The sequence below is a fragment of the Microcebus murinus genome, chromosome X (genome assembly GCF_040939455.1).
Source record: "Microcebus murinus isolate Inina chromosome X, M.murinus_Inina_mat1.0, whole genome shotgun sequence".
Classification (NCBI taxonomy): Eukaryota; Metazoa; Chordata; class Mammalia; order Primates; family Cheirogaleidae; genus Microcebus; species Microcebus murinus.
The window spans coordinates 120,205,333-120,225,452 of NC_134136.1; the positions used below are offsets into that span (position 1 = coordinate 120,205,333).

The window sequence follows — 20,120 nt, forward strand, 5'->3', positions numbered from 1 at the left end:
TTGGGGGGAACTAGCAGGAAAGCAATCTGTGATCTAAGCAGGATACTAGCTTCAGACTGATCCCACAGGGAAGCTCTGGAGCACAAACTGTGCCCCTGTATCAGTCAGTCATTGGCGAAGTTCTGGGGTGGGCTGTGGGGGTGGGGACATGAAGATCTCTGGGCAATTTTCTCTGGAGAAAGGGGCAGCTAGAGAAGAAGGCATCTGTAAGTTATCAACCAATGGTTACAGCAGCTGGAATATGAGTGCAAGGACAGGAAGAGGGAAGCCGGGTGAGGCATCAACAGTATCTGTTACTCAGCTCCTCCTCCATTATCTCTTTCTGTAAATCAGGGGTCAGCAAACTTTTTCTGTAAAGGGCCAGACAGTAAATACTTTAAGCTTTTGCAGGCCATATGGTCTTTGTCACAACCACTCAACTCTTGTAACACAAAAGCAGCCATAGATAATATGTAAATGAATGGACAAGGCTGTGTTCCAATAAAATTTTATTTACAAGAACAGGCAACTGTGGTTTCTGCCTGTATTCTTGTGGAGACAAGGAGTGATCTTGGCCTGTCACTAGCACCATGTACAAGAGGCAGATGTGAACTGTGGGGGAAAAGATTGGACTTCTAATTGCAGCCCTGTATCTCCCCAGTTCTTTCAGACACAAGTGCCAGAAACCCAACTCAAATGAACTCAAGGAAAATGTAGTAGGGGAGAAGGAGTACTTATTGAGTCAGGTAACCTAACCATGGATGGGCTGGCTTCAGGGACAACAGTTCAAGGAACTCAAATTCTTTAGGACCTGTCCTCCACTTATCTCAGTATTTTGGCCTTGGTCTCTCCTACTAAAGATAGACTTTATTTCTGCACCAGAGAACATGGTCTCTGGAAGTTCTGGACTCAAACACTGATGGCTCTAGCCAAAGGGAAGAGGATCTTCTCTATCCAGGGCCAGGTAAGGTCAAGGGGGAAAAAAACCTGGATCTCATGCCCATCTATGGATCACAGAACTGCTACACTACCCACCCACCCCCACCCCCCATGGTCAGGGTCTGACACAGGAGACATGGCAAGGAGATTTCAGACCTGCCTACCAGGAAATCATTTTGAACCAGAGAGTCTCCCCAAATTATGTCAATTACAGTACCCTTGAGCTATTAACCTATGGTATTTCAGGTTTTTTCCCCTCATCTGTTTGTCTATGGGGGGATTTCAGTACTGGACAGATATTTTTTGAGCACATACCTTGTGCCAGGTATTGTGCTGTGGATTTAGTATGAATAAGACAAAAATGTCTCTGCCTCCACTTAACTTCCTAGAAGTGAACCCTGCAAAACCCAGAACAGCCAGCCCTGATCTTTGGTCCTGATGGTGTGAGAGTCACAGAACAGATTAGATTGCCCTAAAGAATAGTCTCCATTCACTGTCTCTATGTCTTGTTCTCTCATCATCTCTGCCCTACTGCATTGCCCTTTATCATTCCACTGAAAATGCCCTGGAAAAAGTCACCAAGAACCTTGTTATTGCCAAAATCGAGGCACCATTTTTGTCCTCATTCATATTGAACTTGGAGTGTTTGATGTTGCTATCTTCTGCCTACGTTCTAAAACTCTGCCCTTTTTTATTTTTGGTGACATGCATTTTTCTGACTCTCCTAGATATCTGGATGAGAGGTCAGTTAATTATACTTTTTAATTTTTACTTTCTATGCTTATTTATAAGTAGAAAATTTTATACTATTAATTGAATTTTTAAGTAATTTAAGTTGAATAAGGTTAATAAAAAAGTAAAAAATGTCTAGAATTCAAGTGAAAAAGGATATTAATTTAGCTCTAATTCTATCTACCTCTTTAAATAAACTCTACATTTCCATGCCCTAATCTCTAAGAAGATGGGATATTGCTAGATTTGAATTAACAATCATTGCACATTCTCTGTAAGAGGCATATATATATATATATATATATATATATATATATATATATATATATTTATTTCGAGGGTACAAAGATGATGATGACTTTGCCAAGGATTCAAAGAGCAGGGGTGGAGGGACAGGACAGATTTGGTAGATGAGATGATAATTGTCTTGTGAGCTGATCAAATGTTCATCAGCCTAACAAAGTGGCATGTTAGACAGGATAGAGGCAGATACATCAGCAACAACCAAGTTTTCTGGGAGTCCTGAGTTGGTCATCATGGCTAAACTGTGGAGTTTGGAGTGGGGAGGGAGAGCCCAAGATGAGACCAGAAAGGAAGATGGGAGTCAGATCAAGGAAAATCTTATAGGAAATGCAAAATTTGAACTTTTCCGCAGGCAATGGGGAGGCAGTAGAGCAGGAATTTCTTAGCCTGCACTATTAATGGAGTTGACCATCTTTTTATATGTGTTAGCCATTTCAGTATCTACTGGATTGCTTATCTTTTTCTTATCAATTGGTAGGGCACTTTAAATAATCTGGATCTTAAAAATTTGCCTGCTTCTAGTGTTGCAAATATTTTTTCCCAAGCTGTCACTTATTTTCTATGCTTGCCTATATGTCTTTGCAATACAGAAAGTCTATAATTTCATATAGATACATGTATTGGTCATTCACTTTTGTGACTTTAAAGAATTAATTTTATATATTAAAAAAATCCCCCTCCATTCCAAATGTTAAAACTATTCTCTTGTCTAATTCTTTTATAGTTTTATTTTTATAGCTAGCTCTTTAATCTATCTTAGATTTATTTTTGTGTATAGTATAAGGTATAGATGTAACTTTTTTCCCCAATGTAAGAACCATCTTTCACAACACTATTTATTGTACAATCTATTCTTTCCCACAGTATGAAATGTCATCTTAATCACATTCTAACTATTCCAGATTTCCATGTGTATATTAATTTACATCTGTAAATATATATAAAATTCAAAAACACCAAAACCTAAATAGGAAAATGGTCCAAGGACATGAACAAGCAATTCATAGAAGATATATTTAGCTTATTTCTAACCTCAGTAGGAACTTAAAGTGCTGATTAAAATAATACAGTAGGCCGGGCGTGGTGGCTCACGCCTGTAATCCTAGCACTCTGGGAGGCTGAGGCGGGAGGATTGCTCAAGGTCAGGAATTCGAAACCAGCCTGAGCAAGAGTGAGACGTTGTCTCTACTAAAAATAGAAGGAAATTAATTGGCCAACTAATATATATATAGAAAAAATGAGCCGGGCATGGTGGCGCATGCCTGTAGTCCCAGCTACTCAGGAGGCTGAGACAGAAGGATCGTTTGAGCCCAGGAGTTCGAGGTTGCTGTGAGCTAGGCTGACGCCATGGCACTCACTCTAGCCTGGGCAACAAAGTGAGACTCTGTCTCAAAAAAAAAAAAAAAACAAAAAACAGAAAACAAAAAAAACCAAAACAAAACAAAACAAAAAAGTAATACAGTAAAATGGTTTATTTTTAAAATCAACAAAATTTACACTAGGGATTGAAAAAATAAACCAAAGCCCATAAAAGTATGTTTTAATGAACATTTTCATTCTCTGCTGATGAGAATGTAAATTGGTTACAATCTTTCCATCTTTAAAATTTTAATGCTTATCAACATAATAAATCATCCTTTAGCAGTGTACGCTAAAGAAACAATCAAAGATTCAGTCAAGAATTTATATAAATGTTGTTCATGACAGTGATATTTAAAACCAAGACAAATTTAAAGCAATGTAAATGTTCAACTATAGAGACTGGTTAAATTAATTATGGTGCATGCTTATGAGAGAATATTATGCACTTATTTAAAAGGATGCCTTCATAGTGTAATTTTTTAAACAGTTTATCAATAAAGAAAATGTTTTGGCATAAGACTCAATACACATTCATTAAACAATAAGTCTTGCCAAGGTAGTTTCATTTCTTTTTTCAAGAGGTAACTAAACTAATCTATATGTGAAATTCAACACATCTTAAAGGGTATATAGAGCTCCTAATATACAGGTATAGAGCTGCTGGTACATTTGGTGGGTTGTAGTTGCCCAGTGCTGAAATATAGAGGTAAATAAACTATAACCCCTGCCCTCAGAAAGCTCATAATCCAAAGATAGAGAGGAACCATCAAATGGGAAATTATAATACAATGTTATAAATGCAAGGAGTATTCAAACTCACCCTATAAAGGAGCATGGAGAATGAGTATGAAACTCAACCCAGGGGCATCAAGGAAGAATGACATAAAACTAGTATATCTGGATTTCTGAAAGATGCTTGAGAAGGACTCCCTCATTCTCTATATGGATCTGAATGGAAAATGCTGGAACGATAGCAAATCAATTTGGTAGGTCCATTGCATGACAGTACCTGATAATCAGTCTCTATTAGCATACCACATCATGCTGTACTTGAAGTTCCTGCTTTTAAAAAAAATGTTTTAAACGATTTGGATGAGGACATATAAAACATACTGTAAGCAATTACAAATGATTCAAAGATGGGAGGAATAGTTAACATAAAAGATGAGGGAATCAAGAGTCAAGAGATAGCTGGCAAGGCTGAAAATATGGACCTCACTGACAGGATGAACATTAACAAAAATGTAAAGTACCACATTTAATTCAAAGACTGGATTATCTTAGAATAAGTAGAAGTTCATATTTTTTTCTTCTTTTCTTTTTTTAAATTTCAGCATATTATGGGGGTACAAACGTTAAGGTTACATACATTGCCCTTGTCTCCCCTCTCTCCTCGAGTCCGAGCTTCAAGCGTGTCCATCCCCCAGACAGTGGGCATCACATTCACTATGTATGCATATACCCATCCCCTCCTCCCCCCTCCCACCTGCCCCACACCCAACAAATGTTTTTTTTCTTTTTCTTAACATTTTGGTTACATTTTATATCTTTGCCTCTCCCTAGCAAGGGTTAGAGGTATGCCCTTCCCCTCCACAATGCTCACCACATCCCTAAGATGTGGGACTACACCTCCAACCCTCGAATCCCTGATGAACACCACCACCCTTTGAGCATCATAGTGTTAATCAGTCAGTACCAATTTGATGGCGAGTATATGTGGAGACCATTATTCTGATCTCGTGTCACCGCACTTTGGATAATGGGCTTTAAACTCAATCCAGGATAATAGAAGCAGTGCTAGCTCACTGTCATTTCTTAGAATTGAGTAATATTCCATTGTAAACATATACCACATTTTAATTATCCACTCATGAATTGATGGACACTTGGGTTGTTTCCACATCCTTGCAATAGTGAATTGTGCTGCCATAAATATTTGAGAGCAGATGTCTTTATAATAGAATGTCTTATGCTCTTTTGGGTGGATGTCTAGTAGTGCTATTGCGGGATCAAATGGTATTTCTGTTTTTAGCTCTTTGAGGTATCTCCAAATTCTTTTCCACAGAGGTTGCACTAATCCACCAGCAGTGTAAGAGTGTTCCTATCTCTCCACATCCTTGCCAGCATTTGTTGCTTTGGAATTTCTTGATACAGGCCAATCTCACTGGGGTTAGATGATATCTCATTGTGGTTTTGATTTGCATTTCTCTAATGATTAGAGATGTTGAGCACTTTTTAATATGGTTGCTGGCCATTATTCTGTCTTCTTTAGAAGAGTTTCTGTTAATTTCCATTGCCCATTTCTTGATGGGGTTGTTTGATTTTTTCTTGTTAATTCTTTTGAGCTCTAGATACAGTCTTGTTATCAGACCTTTATCGGAAGTGTAGAGAGCAAATATTTTCTCCCATTCTGTAGGTTGTCTATTTGCTCTAATGATAGTTTCCTTGGCTGTGCAGAAGCTTTTTGATTTGATCAGGTCCCATTTGTCTATTTTTGTTGCTGCGGTGATTGCTTTGGGGGTCTTCTTCAAGAATTCTTTGCCTAGGCCAATGTCTGAGAGGGTTTTCCCAACCTCTTCTTCTAGGATTCTTAAGGTTTCATGCCTTAGGTTCAAATCTGTTATCCATTTTGAGTAGATTTTTGTGAGAGGTGAGAGGTAGGGATCCTGATTCATTCTTCTGCATGTAGCTATCCAGTTTTCCCAACACCGTTTATTGAAGAGAGATTCTTTTCCCCATTGTATATTTTTGTCTGCTTTATCAAAGATTAGGTTACCGTATGCAGATGGTTTCATTTCTGGAATCTCAGTCCTATTCCAAATATCGATGCTTCTGTTATTGTGCCATTCCCAGGCTGATTTAATTATTATTGCTTTAGTACAGCTTGAAGTCAGGAAGATTAATGCCTCCCAGTTTGTTCTTTTTATTTAAGATTGCTTTGGCTATACGAGGCTTTTTCTGGTTCCCAAAGTGCAGAATTATTTTTTCTAGATCTGTAAAGAATGCTGGTGGTACTTTGATGGGGATTGCATTAATTCTGTAGATGACTTTAGGTAATATTGACATTTTAACGATATTGATTCTACCAATTCATGAACAAAGTAGATTTTTCCATCTGTTTACATCTTCTACAATTTCTTTTTTTAGTGTTTCGTAGTTCTCCTTGTATAAGTCTTTTGCATAGAAATTCATATTTTTTCAAGAGCAAGGGGTTTTATTTGATTGCAAATTCAACATGATGTTAGGGGACACCAATGCATTTCTTTTTTTTTTTTTTTAAATAAAACTTTTTATTTGTTCAGAATGCTTGTTTTTAAAGTTAACTGAGGTTAAAAATGGTTTTCCAATGAATGTGTTAATATCCAAAAGTGTTAAATTCAATATTAAGAGCTTATAACAAAAATGAACCTGTAAACAGTCTTATTTGCTATCTGAATATATACACTATACAATGACATATTTTCTTTTTATCAGAGCATAGTCTCCCAATCAGACACAGAAATGCAAAAGTAACGTGTTATTTTCATCTTTCCACAGTCTAGATTTCCATTTCTAGAATTCATAAACTCAAGATTATTCATACAAATTTGGGGTATTTTTTCTTGTTCATGTCTGATGAAGAGCTGTTCTCTAAGACATTTTAATTTTATAATCATTCCTTTGAAATATGAGAAAGATATGTAATCTCCTGAGTTATATATGCAGCTGATACATTCTTTTACAGTTATTTTTTAAAATATCACAAATTATATATCCATATGTCCTTGCTATTCACATAATTCAATCAATATTCAAGTATATCTGTGCTTTGTGTGCTTACATTACTTTAGAACCTATTTTTTGCTTTTCAATAAAAGTATCTACAAAGATGTTGCAAATATTTAACAGATGAGGCAAAACAATCATTATGAAAATATAAACAGCTACTATAGATTTTTCGTCTTTCATTTTATGCATTTCCTGTCAACCATGTAATTTCCTGTTCTTCAGAGATACTGATGAATTTTTATCTCTGTAGTCACAACGCTGCTGCTTCCCCAAGCCGGTGTAGCAGTCAAGACATCGCGGGGTTTCTGAACACACGGCATTCTCTGCCGTATCAACTGCAGCGGTGAAAAATCTGATAGCGCTGGTGTTCGTCATTTCCAGTTATTTCAACTGCAGGACCACCTTATTAGCTGCTTCCAAGGAATTCATTAGCTTCTGCAGCTCTTTTTTACTCATTTCAACAGAATACGGTTTTACTTCACCATTTTCTTTTACATCTAGATGAAGATGTAAAAGTGGCATTTGTAATGCAGCAATCTTGTCACTAGAAAGTGCAAGCTTTAATTGCCAATCAAAATTCTGTAGTTGTGCAGAGGAAATATCAACTATTTCTCCTAACAGAGCCTGCTTGATCTCATCTTTCCTACTTTTCAAGCATTTCATGATCGCTTCTTGATGACATGAGTTCAACTGATTCAACTGCTGAAATATCTCTTCATCAGATAAATTTTTACCAACTACCGCTTTGAAAAATTTCGTAACATCTTCTAGAACACTCTTCCATTCTTTTGATTCCCAAATACTGTTATAATCCTGGTAGAGAGGATAAGCTCGGCCACAAATGCCATCAATTATTTTGTGAAGAAGCTGCAGGCCCAGCTCCGCCGGCAGCTTCTACAGCCGCCACAGCGGCGTCCCCTCTTCCGGCTCCATCCCTGCGCGCGCCAAGCCCGCGGCTGGGTCACGTGACGAGCCCGTGTCACGTGACGAGGCGCCGGTGTCTCCTGCGTAGCGGCGACTCGTCCACGTGACGCGCCTCGACACCAATGCATTTCTGTGCCTACATCACAGTGTTCTGCGCTAGCTGAACCACACCTGAAATAAGACTGATACTTCCCTTAAGGAAAGACTCTACCTTGTCAGGTCATAGTGAAAACAGAGGAGGGAATAGGGACTCTCCTGCATGAGAAAGAGAACATGAGCGTTATCCCCAAGTATTTGATGGATCACACTTATTCTGTATGGCAACATAGGGAAGACTTGGGAACATTAGAGGGGGATACATTTCTCCACATTGGAGGAAGCACTTATGAACACTTTAGGACAGGTAGTGCATCTAAATAATAACATTGCTAAATACTTACTCTGTGCTTTGGAATTTCTCATTTAACCTTCACTCAGTTTTATGAGGTCAATACTATTGTTACCCCCATATTATACACATAAAATAGATTTACTGAATTGAATTAAAATTCACTCAAGCTGCCCATAAATAAAATGGACTGCCCTCAAGGCAATAAGTATCAAGGTTGATGCAGAGGGCATGTAGCACTGCATCCCTCCCAATCTAACATTCTATAATTCCATGATCAGATGAACTCAAGATTATATGAGTTACAGTTCAGAAAGTATGTGAAAATTTGCTATATCACCATTTAAAAAGAAACAAGCAAGAAGAGTCTTTCTGTGCAGCCCCTGTCTTCCCAGCAGGGGCAATTAGTTATACCTTTCATAAGCAGGCCCTGCTCCATCAACTTCCTGAGACATCTTGCCCACTGTACTGAGTTAACTAGATGCCCAGCTCCAGGGCTGCTTGGTGGAGCCCAGATGCCCATGTATCTCCACACCTAAGTCTTCCTACTCTCTGCTATGGTAACCTCAGTTCAAATGCCATGGCTTCTGCCTCTGTTTCCCTGACTAGCCATCTTATTCTTTAGCTGAGACAGAAGCTCTACCTACCATATAATTGACATTCTTAGGCATTTACTATGCACTAGGTCTCATGTAGCCTTTCCAAATAAACCTATAATAGTATAATAGTAAATACTATTGTTATTCCCATTTTATAGATGTGGAAACTGAGGTTTAGCATGTCCCTGAAATACCAAGACTACTACAGGCTGGACCCAGGATTCAGACCTAGATCTGTTGACTTACAGATCCATGTTCTTACCCATCATCCCCTGAACTAGTTCTCTCGTCTAATACCATCATATCTTGCTTAAGTCTTGTCATGCCTAGGGACATAAATATATTGATTACCTATGACTGTGGAGCCTCTACTCACAGGGATTCGGAATTCCCCACCACACAAATTGTCTCAGTGTTGTGCCCCACCAACTTAACTAGATGCCACTCTTGAGCTAGATGTGGGCCACCTTAATGTCCTGTCAAAGCCAAATTGGTTTCTTTTAAGCCCCTTTCCAAGGGTCCATACTGCTAGATTCCCACCATAAATTAATAAAGGTGATAAGGATCAAGGAAGGAAATAAAAAGTGTGAATCAAAAGTGAAACAGTCACCTTGAAATTTTTTATACCCTTCAAGCTCTTGAGAGATAATGTGTTGTCACAAGTAACTGGGAGAAATTAGGAGTAAAAGTTCATGCGAAGTTTGAAGGAAAGGAGGAAGATCCTCCAAGGGCATTGGTAGAAACAACAAAGATATAATAATATATTTTATGTAAGAGTCTATTGGAAAGAGGAAGCATATGGAAAAAGGCAATAGCAGATTTTTAAAAGCAGGTGGGAAAGTTTTTACTTTGTGAGGAAAGTATATGGAGATCCTAAGTTAGCTAGAGAAGAATTCCCATTCTGAGTATAACAAACATCTCAGTCCCATGAACCCTGGGCTTAGACCAAGGACTAACAACATTTAGTGGTCAGAGTTGTCTGGTAAAAGAGTTGGAGAAATAGGGAGAGAGGTTTAGTGGGCTTGCATCAGCATCAGACATGGTCACACATAAAGGAGCTGAATGTTTGAGCCCCAGAAAGACTCTATAGAGTGCGAGGAAGACCCCCAGCTCTCCTGCCTGTCCCCAAAATACTGTTATTCTGAGAATTTGCCAGTCCTGTACTGTAGGTATTCCCACACCTACACAAGAGCTTTAGGAGCTGAGGACAACTACCTGTACTGGGATGCTGGAAATGTGATAAAGGCAATGGCTAAAGGAAGTTCTCAGGAAACAGTTGGATCGGCCATGTTCTATGTGAGCAGCAAGAAAGAGTTCCCACTGTGTGTTTCCATCCAGAAGGCTGTAAAATCTCTAGAGAAGGTCTGTGAAGATATTGAAACCAGTCAGTGGAAAGACATTTACAAATTAATATAATCATTCAATTAAAATAACAAATGAGTCCCTTGTAAACTCATTATGATGGTATAAGCTTGTCGACCAGCTACATCCTTATTATAATTGTTATAATTACTGGCTCAGTGTAACTGTCATCAAACCCAGTAATATAAAGTGTTTGGCCTATTTCTTTAAAAATATATATTTGTTATAAATCCTTAAGCCTTACCCTCCTGTGACCAACAAGTTATCCATTACTAATAAAAGTTAAATACTAAGAAATATTAATTATTTACTTCTTATTATACATAATCCAAAGTTATTCCAATACTAATACTATTAGCACTGTAGCAGACACTTGTTAGTGCCCTACCCAAATCCCCTTGGATCTCTCCTCTATACACTAAAGGCTGCTTACTGTGAATATCTGTGACTCTCTACTTGAGAGTGTTTTGCTGGTGACCAGAGCATGCAGGGCCCTAGGCAAGGTAAAATGAAAGTTCAGAAGAATTTATGCCCCTGGGCAGTCCTCAATCAATGATGAATGGGAGGTAGAAGATAAATATCTCAGCTTCCTATCCCCTTGGTTGGGATAACTCTGAGGTGTGTCTTCTACACTAGCTTCTAGAGTTTCCCAACGGTTTCCCACAGTGGTAACTTGCTAGAATATACATACTTTGTTGGCTTCCCTCTTTTCTCTGTCTTATATCCCCAATCCTCAACCAGTGCTTTCTGGGATTCCCCCCAAAATTAATGATTAACACTCTAATCCTTGTCTCAGGGTTTACTTCTGGGGTAACCCAGGCTAAGATAATTACTAACTTTTTTTCTGACGTACCTTCTTGAGTGGGAGAGCCAATGGACTGTAAAGTAGACATTCATTACCTTGAATATATCCATGGGAGTATGATATATGTCAATTGTACAACAACAGAATAAAAGTTGAGAATTGTCATAAAACATGCACCTGACTGATTAACCATGACAAAAGTGGCTTCAAGAAGAGATTACAGGCAGGGTGCAGTGGGTCACACCTGTAATCCTAGCATTTTGGGAGTCCAAGGTGGGAGGATCGCTTGAGCCCAGGAGTTCAAGACCAGCCTGGGCAATAGGAGGATCCTGTCTCTACAAAAAATAATTTAAAATAAAACCTTAGCTGGGCATGGTGGTGCATGCTATTATCCAAGCTACTCAGGAGGCTGAGAGGCAGGAGGATTATTTGATCCCTGGAGTTTGAGGTTACAGTGAGCATGATTGCACCACTGCACTCCAGCCTGGGCAACAGAGCAAAACACTGTCTCAAAAAAACAGAAGAAGGAAAAAAGCAAAAAAAAAAAAGAAAAGAGAAAGAAGGAAAATAAGAAAGGAAAGGAGGAAGGAATGGAGGGAGGAAAGGAAAGAAAGAAAGAAAAGAAAAGAAAGAGGGGATTACAGCTCAGTAAAGGAAGGACTCCTGGAGAACACTGCCATATCTTATGATGTTTTCATTCCTAATCCTGGATTTAATGAATGTTCATTTGTGGAAAGAAGGTGATAATACCTCTTATTTTTGAGAGGCACCAGGTGTGAGCAGAGGGAGGCAAAGAAAAATTAAGTTTCCTTTTTTGTGTAAATACAGGAAAACTTTTTCTTTTCTTTTTCTGAGGCAGCCTAATCTGAACTTCTGGAGTGATGGAATAAGATCCTCCAAAAAATCTGCTTCTCATCAAAGCAAGGAGAACACTGGCAAATAACTGTCAAAATCATCTTTTTCAAGACTCTGGAAATTAAGGCTTACAACAATCTTAGGAATGTATATTCCAAAAAAATGGCTAAATCTTAATAAGAACAGGAAGTATTATGGCATTTTAATTTACCCTAATTCCATCATTCTCTCTCCAGCTTCACAGGAGCCTTTTAGCCAAACAGAACCACAACTATAGTGGCTGGAAAACTCAGCAACCTATCATTCACTGGAAGGGGCAAAACAGATTTGGAGTTCCTCAAAAGACCCAAGCCCAGAGAACTGTCACTGTTTAACCTGTCTGGCAGTTCACTAAAAAAGCTCCATTCTCAAGCTTCATCTTTGTTTAACCTGACTCAGAGCCTTCTCTGTACAAAACCCTGCTCTATGCAAATACCCTAAAGGGTATTTGTAAAAACAATAATTGACAATTGCTTAACATCACAGCTACCTGAGGTGGCATTACAGTTGAGGCTAACAAAAGGCTGACCAAAAAATGTAAAAGGAAAAAGAGAGAAATGAGATGTCCATAAGGGGATTTGAGGAGCTCCAACATATTCCAGGAAATCTAGAAGGCCATGTGAATGTGCTGGTCTGTGCATACGTCCAGGAAAGACCTCAAAGGCCCTAAATTCTTTCTCACCTGTAGTGGATCTTGAGACTCTACACAAGCACGAAGTGAAGGCTAAGGCAGAGGTGCAAAACTGCCTGCTGAAGCATTCAAAGTATATCATAACACATGTACAGAGCCCCTTAGTAAAGGCTGGAGACTTATTGGTTCAAGACACTTAACAAAATCTTCATTTCATACATAGCTGACCACTATGCTAATTAAGCAGAGATTTAAGTGGCCCCATACAACAAAGAATACAGATTTTATAGAATTAGTACAGGAAAGTTACTAAACACACTACAAATCAATATCTCTTATGAATATAGAAGCAGAAATCCTCAAAAACTACTAGCATATTGAATCCAGTAACATGTTAAAAAATTAAATACTATGGCCAAGTGGAATTTATCAAAAGAAGGCAAGGTTATTTAACATACAAAAATCAACCAATGTAATATATACCATATTAATAAAATATAGCCCAAAACCTACATGATTATTTCAATAAATGCAGAAATAGCCTTTGACCAAACTCAACACCTTCATATGATAAAACACTAAAGTACCAGGGAATAGAAGGGATCTTAACCTGAGAAAGGACATCTACAAAAACTCACAGCTAACATCATATGTAATGGTAGGTGAAAGACTGAATTCTTTTCCCATAAGATCAGGAATAAGACAAGAATGTCCATTCTTACAAATTTTATTTAATATTGTAATGAAGGTTATAGCCAGGGCATTTAGGGAAGAAAAAGAAATAAAAGACATATAGATTGGGAAGGAAGAAGTAAAACTATATTCAAAAATGAAAAGGTCTTACATACAGAAAATAATAACGAATTGACACCAAAATTATTAGAACTAATAAATGAGTTCAGTAAGATTGCAAGATACATGATCAATATATAAAATCATTTGGGTCGTGGAGTCAAGATGGCGGAGGAGAAACACTGCCAGACAGAGTGTCTCTGCAGAAAAGACAGATTCTAGCAGAAATTAGAAAAAAGAAGCAAGAAGAGCATACAGCAGACAAGGGCCGGAAGGAGGGGTACCTGAGACCCCGGGAGACTCCATGGGAGGAGGCTGCGGAGGATAACTGGAAGCTGAGACGACCGGAGCAGCCCAGAGACCAGCGGCAAGGGTAGGTGGATTTGCTGTTTCCCCTCCCCTGCATTTGAGACTGCTGGTGGGCTCCCCAGCAGGTGGAGAGACCTGCAGACACCAGCCCAGAGACGGCCGCCTCCAGCCAGTGGTGAGCCTGTAGCAGACATGGCACCAGGTTCCCAACTTCCTCCGGGCACCTCCGTGTGCACAGACCCGAGCCGCGCGGCAGGCGCAATATTGCCTCCTCCTCCCCTCCGCCGACCCTACCCGCGGCTGCCCAGAGAGACAATAGAGCCACCAGCCAGAGGAACCTCCAGGGAATGGGACCTTCCCTTTTGGGACCCTACAGCTGACTAAGGGGAACCCACACTGTGAGCTCCCTACCCGCCAGCTCTCCCAGGTGCTGCTGGCACGGTGTTCCCAGGAGAATGGTGCCGACTCAAAGGCTGAGAGACATAGACCCAGCTTAGGCTCCCTGTGGGTGAATTGAAACCGGAACTCCTCTCCCTGGTGGGGATACAGTTTGAACTCTGGGACTCAGAGGTCAGACCTACAGAACAGATCCCCTACACCGAAGGCTAGCATTGCCTGGGGCACAGAAGGGTTATACGTGAACAGCCTTCTGAGGTGTGTGTGCCTCCAGGGGTGGATCAGCATCCTAGAGGGCAACCCTTGTCCCAGGAGGAGGCTGTGCGCCCAGCCCAGGAGGCGTTCCTGTGCAGGGAAACTCCCCGCCAGAATCACAGTGGGGGAAGCCTGGTGGCTTGTGGTCTGGCCTGCTGGCAGAGGCCCAGGAGTAGCTGCGGAGTTGGGGAGGGTGGAAAGAAGCGAGGCCCGCTCCAGACTGCGGGTCTCAGACAGCCCCACCCCCACAAGCAGACTTTCTGGCTGAGCAGAACCATTCCAGCCCCACCCTGACAGCTTTTCCTAGAAGCAGAAACAGAACTTTGACCCCTGCTAACGGCCTGAGGGCAGGCTTACTCAACCCAGCTCCACCCAGAACAAGAGCTGATAACAGGACACAAAATCAACAGCATAGCCTGTTCCTCCAAGCGAACGCCACCTACTGACAGGGACGGCATCCTGCTCGGCCTTTCCATGGCACCCACTGACTCAATATACAGGGAGTGGTCCAATCTTGCCCACAGCACCACCTAACTCCTCAGAAACAAAAGAAGGTGTGTGAATACCCAAATAATAACCTAAAGGAAAGAAACAACAACTGATCGACATGGGAAGAAATCAGCAAAAGAACTCAGGAAATATGAAGAACCAAATGGAAAACACACCCCCAAAGAGGAGCACCAGCCCCCTAGAAACAGACACCAACCAAAATCAGGCATCCAATATGACAGAAAACAAATTTCGTATATGGATCATAAGAACACTCACTGAGCTGCAACAACAACTCAATAACCAACACAAACAAACCACAAAAAGCCTCCAGGATCTGGAAAAAGAAATGGACACAATGAAGAAAAGTTTAACCGAACTCCTGGAAATGAAGAATCAAATCAGGGAACTACAAAATACAGTGGAAAGTCTCAAGAACAGGGTAGATCAAACAGAAGAAAGAATATCACAGATTGAAGATAACACCCTCCAACTAAATAAAACCATCACAGAGATAGAGCAGAGAAACAAGAGAAAAGAGCAAAGCCTACAAGAGCTGTGGGATTATGTGAAGAAACCTAATGTGAGGGTCATAGGGTTACCAGAAGGGGAAGAGGACAACACCCAAGGGTTGGACAAGCTATTTGAAGATATAATAGAGGAAAATTTCCCAGGCCTTGCTCAAAATCTCGATATACAAGTTCAAGAAGCTCAGAGGACCCCTGGGAGATTCAACGCAAACAGGAAGACGTCACGACATGCAGTCATCAGACTGACCAAAATATCAACTAAAGAGGCCCATCTAAGAGCTGTAAGACGAAAGAAGCAAGTGACATACAAGGGAAAGCCAAGTCAAATAACACCAGATTTCTCTAATGAGACTTTACAAGCAAGGAGAGACTGGGGCCCCATTCTCACTCTTCTGAAACAAAACAATCCCCACCCTAGAATCTTTTTCCCTGCAAAATTAAGCTTCATATATGAAGGAGAAATAAAGACATTCTCAGACGAGGAAAGTCTCAGAGAATTCATCAAGACAAGACCAGCCCTACAAGAAGTACTCAAAACAGTGTTACGCATGGAGCACCAAAAAAAAAAAACTCACGAATATAAAAACAACCAAAACCCAAAGATTAAAGGCCAGATAGTACAATGGCTCAAGAGAGAAATCAAAGCAACAACATCCAACCCAACAGAATGAACAGGATTCTACCTTACCTATCAGTTCTCTCAATAAATGTGAATGGCTTAAACTCTCCACTCAAGAGACATAGGCTGGCTGAATGGATAAGAAAATACAGGCCAAGTGTATGCTGTCTTCAGGAAACACATCTAACCTGCAAGGATGCATATAGAATAAAAGTAAAAGGGTGGAGATCAGTATTCCAAGCAAGTGGAAGCCAAAAGAAGGCTGGCATGGCCGTTCTAATTTCAGATGATTTAGTTTTTAAACCAAAAAAAGCAGTTAAAGACAAAGAGGGTCATTATATAATGGTGAAGGGCACACTTCAACAAGAAGAGATAACAATTTTAAATATATATGCACCCAACTTAGGTGCACCCAGATTCATAAAGCAAACCTTACTGGACCTAAGCAAATGGATTAATAGCAACTCCATAATCGCCGGAGACTTCAACAACCCACTGACGGCACGAGACAGATCCTCCAAACAGAAAATTAATAAAGAAATAATGGACTTAAACAAAACTCCAGAACAATTGGGTATGACTGACATTTACAAAACATTCTACCCAAAATCCACTGAACATACGTTCTTCTCATCAGCTCACGGGACATTCTCTAAGATTGACCATATCCTAGGACACAAAGAAAATCTCAAGAAATTTAAAAAAAAAGAAATCATACCATGTACCTTCTCAGATCACAGTGGAATAAAATTAGAAATCAACCCTAACAGAAACTCACCTTTCTACACAAAAACGTGGAAATTAAACAACCTCCTACTAAATGATTACTTCATAAATGTAGAATCAAGACGGAAATAAAAAAATTCTATGAAGAAAATGACAATGGAGAGACAAGTTATCAACTCCTCTGGGACACAGATAAAGCAGTTCTGAGAGGAAAGTTTATCTCCATAAATGCCTATAACCAAAAGACAAGAAGATCACAAATAGACAATCTAATGAAACGACTCAAAGAACTGGAAAAAGAAGAACAGACCAACCCCAAACCCAGCAGAAGAAGTGAAATCAACAAGATCAAATCAGAACTAAACGAAATTGAAAACAGGGAAGCTATTCAGGAGATTAATAATATAAAAAGTTGGTTCTTTGAAAAAATAAACAAAATTGACACACCATTGGCTAAGCTAACGAAAAGCAGAAAAGAGAAATCTCTAATAAGCTCCATCAGGAATAAAAAAGGAGATATCACAACTGATCCCAAAGAGACACAAGATACAATTTATGAATACTACAAAAATCTTTATGCACACAAACTAGAAAATGTGGAGGAAATGGACAAATTTCTAGAAACACACAGCCTCCCTAGGCTCAACCAGGAAGAAATAGATTCCCTGAACAGACCAATCTCAACAGCTGAAATAGAAACAGCAATTAAAAATCTCCCTTAAAAGAAAAGTCCCGGTCCAGATGTCTTCACACCCGAATTTTACCACACTTACAAAGAAGAACTAGTACCTATCTTGCAGAAACTATTCCACAACATCCCGAAGAACGGAAACCTCCCCGACACCTTTTATGAAGCGAATATTACTCTGATACCAAAACCAGGAAAGGATGCAACAAAAAAGGAAAACTACAGACCAATATCCCTAATGAATATAGATGCAAAAATTTTCAACAAAATCTTAGCTAACCGAATCCAGACACTTATCAAAAAAATAATCCACCACGACCAAGTGGGCTTCATCCCAGGGATGCAGGGATGGTTCAACATACGTAAATCTATAAATGCAATTCACCACATAAACAGAAGCAAAAACAAAGACCACATGATTCTTTCAATAGATGCAGAAAAAGCTATTGACAAAATTCAACACCCTTTCATGATACCAACACTTAAGAAAATAGGCATAGAAGGGACATACCTAAAAATGAAACAAGCCATATATGACAGACCCATAGCCAACATCATACTGAATGGGGAAAAATTGAAATCATTCCCACTTAAAACTGGAACCAGACAAGGCTGCCCACTATCTCCATTTCTGTTCAACATAGTGCTGGAAGTCTTGGCTACAGCAATCAGACAGGAAAATGGAATCAAAGGTATCCAAATAGGGGCAGAAGAGATCAAACTTTCACTGTTTGCTGATGATATGATATTGTATCTAGAAAACCCCAAAGATTCAACCAAGAAACTCCTGGAACTGATCAATGAATTTAGTAAAGTCTCAGGATACAAAATCAATACACAGAAATCAGAGGCATTCATATACGCCAACAACAATCTAATTGAGAACCAAATCAAAGACTCAATTCCCTTCACAATAGCAACAAAGAAATTAAAGTACCTAGGAATATACTTAACCAAGGATGTAAAAGACCTCTACAGGGAGAACTATGAAACACTGAGGAAGGAAATAGCAGAGGATGTAAACAGATGGAAATCCATACCATGCTGGTGGATCGGTAGACTCAATATCATCAAAATGTCTATACTACCCAAACTGATCTACAGATTTAATGCAATACCTATTAAAATCCCATCAGCATTCTTCACAGATATAGAAAAAATAATTTTACACTTCGTATGGAACCAAAGAAGACCCCGAATATCAAGAGAAATTCTAGGCAACAAAAACAAAATGGGAGGCATTAATATGCCAGATATCAAACTATACTACAAAGCTGTAGTAATTAAAACAATATGGTATTGGCACAAAAACAGGAATATTGACCAGTGGAACAGATGTGAGAATCCTGATATAAAATCATCCTCATATAGCCATCTCATCTTTGACAAAGCAGACAAAAACATACGCTGGGGAAAAGAATCCCTCTTCAATAAATGGTGCTGGGAAAACTGGATATCCACCTGTAGAAGGCTAAAACAGGACCCACACCTTTCACCTCTCACAAAAACCAACTCACGCTGGATAACAGACTTAAACCTAAGATATGAAACTATTAGAACTCTAGAGGAAAAAGTTGGAAACACTCTCCTAGACATCGGCCTGGGCAAAGAGTTTATGAAGAAGTCCCCAAAGGCAATCACAGCAGCAACAAAAATAAATAAATGGGACATGATCAAACTACAAAGCTTCTGCACAGCCAAAGAAATAGTCATGAAAGTAAACAGACAACCTACAGAATGGGAGAAAATTTTTGCATCCTATGCATCCGATAAGGGACTGATAACTAGAATATACTTAGAACTCACGAAAATCAGGAAGAAAAAATCAAATAACCCCATTAAAAAGTGGGCAAAGGACTTGAACAGAAATTTTTCTAAAGAAGACAGAAGAATGGCCAACAAACATATGAAGAAATGCTCAACATCTCTAATCATCAGGGAAATGCAAATCAAAACCACAATGAGATATCACTTAACCCCAGAGAGAATGGCCTTTATCAAAAAATCTCCAAACAATAAATGCTGGCGTGGTTGCCGAGAGAAAGGAACACTCCTACACTGCTGGTGGGACTGCAAACTAGTTCAACCTCTGTGGAAAGCAATATGGAGATACCTTAAAGCGATACAAGTGAATCTACCATTTGATCCCGCAATCCCATTGCTGGGCATCTACCCAAATGATCCAGTGACACTCTACAAAAAAGACACCTGCACTCGAATGTTTATAGCAGCACAATTCATAATTGCAAGGCTGTGGAAACAGCCCAAGTGCCCATCAATCAAAGAATGGATTAATAAAATGTGGTATATGTACACCATGGAGTACTATTCAGCTCTAAGAAACAATGGTGATATAGCACACCTTATATTTTCCTGGCTAGAGCTGGAACCCATACTACTAAGTGAAGTATCCCAAGAATGGAAAAATAGCACCAGATATATTCTCCAGCAAACTGGTATTAACTGAGTAGCACCTAAGTGGACACATAGGTGCTACAGTAATAGGGTATTGGGCAGGTGGGAGGGGGGAGGGGGGCGGGTATATACATACATAGTGAGTGAGATGTGCACCATCTGGGGGATGGTCATGATGGAGACTCAGACTTTTGGGGGGAGGGGGGAAATGGGCA

At 39.6% G+C, this 20,120-nt stretch overlaps 1 pseudogene; it reads right to left on the reverse strand.

Annotated features, from left to right (window-relative positions):
* Positions 1 to 7,356: 7,356 nt before the first annotated feature.
* LOC105866348 (COMM domain-containing protein 8 pseudogene) lies at positions 7,357 to 8,053 on the reverse strand (annotated as a pseudogene).
* Between the last annotated feature and the right edge of the window lie 12,067 nt (positions 8,054 to 20,120).